Source organism: Hibiscus syriacus, unplaced genomic scaffold (genome assembly GCF_006381635.1).
Source record: "Hibiscus syriacus cultivar Baekdansim isolate YM2019G1 unplaced genomic scaffold, ASM638163v2 tig00111398_pilon, whole genome shotgun sequence".
NCBI classification, from domain to species: Eukaryota; Viridiplantae; Streptophyta; class Magnoliopsida; order Malvales; family Malvaceae; genus Hibiscus; species Hibiscus syriacus.
Genome location: NW_024063081.1, coordinates 214605 through 217046, shown reverse-complemented (window position 1 = coordinate 217046; position 2442 = coordinate 214605). Strand labels below are relative to the sequence as shown.

General features: G+C 35.9%; 1 pseudogene; it reads right to left on the bottom strand.

Moving 5' to 3' along the window:
- Nucleotides 1-888: 888 nt before the first annotated feature.
- Nucleotides 889-2218, bottom strand: LOC120161141 (annotated as a pseudogene).
- Between the last annotated feature and the right edge of the window lie 224 nt (nt 2219-2442).

The window sequence follows — 2442 nt, the reverse complement described above, 5'->3', positions numbered from 1 at the left end:
ACGAGTTATGAATAACTAACTCAAAGTGAACTATGTCCTCTTACAACATCAAACAAAGAATGTTCATGAATTTCGAAGATAATGTTCTTGAGCGTTTATTATCAAATTGTTGAAAGTTTTTAGAACAAATACTACCACTTGTTTAGAAAGAATGCTCGAAAGACCCAAACTAATTCAATCAGCTGAAACTAATCTGGTTATAACCACCCATTAACTTTAACATACTGGTCCAAGTTGTTATCAGGCGTGCTGAGTATTGGGCTATGTAAACCCGTTTACGGAACCAACTCGTTAAATGCATTTTAACATAGTGGTCCAAGTTGTTAAATGCAAATTTGAGGTAAATTTTTTTTTGAAAATATAATATAATTAAAATTAAATTAAATTGGATAAGATATTGAAAATAAATGACTGTATAAATAATATTTGTATGTTTTTAAAAGTTAATGATGTGATGTTATGTTATCTAAAATCTAAAGTTTAGGATTATCATTATAATATTTTCTTTCGATAAATATGAGGTGAATATAAGATATTATGTTCAAATATTCTAAATCATTTGCAAATAAAAGTTTATAATTATGCATATACGGTGCCCAAACCCATTCAAGGGATAACAATAAGCTCTTAACCATTGAGATCACTCGATTCGTGCGGGATCATCATATAATTATATTCCTTGGAAATTATTTTATCACAGTTGTACGTGACCTCATATTAATTATAAAATTATATTAAAACATATTTTGATTAGTATTAAATTAAATGATCATGTTTCTTTAAAGAATTAATTTATTTTTGAATCTTTTAAATATTGATCGCTTACAAAATGTCAAATATAATAATAACTATTAACTACATATAAGAGATACATAAAAGACGAAGTCATTCGAAATTAATGATAGCAATCATTTGATTAATTTTCTTATAGTAATAATTCTCCATAAACACATGTAATCAAGTAATTACACTTGAAGTTTGGAAGACTATGACCATATCGACTTAAAACTCGCCAACAGAACATTAACATACATATACTAATTTATCGACTACATATGGTCACCTATTAGGCTTTAAAGTAACAACTGATCTATAGGTCTTTCCGGGCTCCCATCCCGCCGGAATGACACCGGCTGCCACAATGGTGTTGCCGGAGTCCGAGACGTTAGCTTGATCGAGAACGGAGCCTGCAACCGGGAACCGGCGTCAAGTTTCCAGACAGCACCCCAGGATTGTTGCATGGGTTGCCATGAGTCGGAGTCAAGCGCCTGTTTCAGGTCAACCGAAGCAAGGTCTCCATCCCATTTTCGTACTCAATTAGGGTGGCGAAATAGTTGGGGTTTGAACCCGAATCAACGTGGAACGCAATGGTTGTTCCAGGATAGTTACATTCAACTCTGCAAAGTGCAAAACCATTTCGTCAACAAAACACAGAATAATTATAAAATTGAAATGCACATATTTCGTCAACTCCATAAAGACTTTTTTCCCATTTACTTACTTTCTATATTGAATTTGCAAGACACCTGCGTCACGGAGCTTCTCTGCCTGCCTGGATTCGCCATGGCACCGAAAGAAGTACCACTTAAATCGAATGAACCGACTCCGAACACAGCCTGGGCATTCACAGTGATTACTACGGTTGCAGGCTTTCCGAACAGGCTGAATTACTGGTGCATTTTACCTGAAATTAATTACACGGATGTTTATGTAACTAACATAGAATTCATAGCTAGAATATAATGCAAAAACGAGTGCTTAGGGCACCTCATAACAGGCTCCACATCCTTTGCCAGATTTGTACAGAGAAGGACCTCCAGCTGATACCAGTGACGAAATGGGGCTTGCGCTACACTACCTCCATAGCCACAAGCTCCACCTAGTTACAAAAAAAGAAAGAAGAAGGTACTTTCAAGAACAAGTCTGAGGTAAAATAGTCAGAATAATTCACCATGCTGGTCATTACCTTCACTTCCATCGCCTGTGGGGCTTCCATACCATGTTGCTCCGGCAGGAGACCAACCATACTATGCTGCCAATGAGGTGTTAATGAGCTTAGGGTAGAATCCGTAGCAACAGTTGAAAAAACTGAAAATGTGGCTGCTAAAGTTAAAAGGGAGAAGGTGTTTTGAAGAGTTGTGATAGCCATGAAGAAGAATTAATTTGATAAGAAAGTGAAGAAACTAGTAGGTAGAAGAGCAGATTAAGCTGAGCTTTTGGTTTTGGGGATGGATTTAGAAGATAAAGGACTAGGTATTTATAGAGAGAGGCTAGTGCATGGTCTCTAATGTAGATGACACGTCCACGTCTATGGCGGGATTTATCCATTATCTTCTTCCGGAGAAAGTCGGAAAATGAAAATCCCTGAGATTCGGAACAAGTATAAAATATACTCCTTGATTAGAAAAAGAAAAAGAATCAGAGAAGAATTTGGTTAAATAT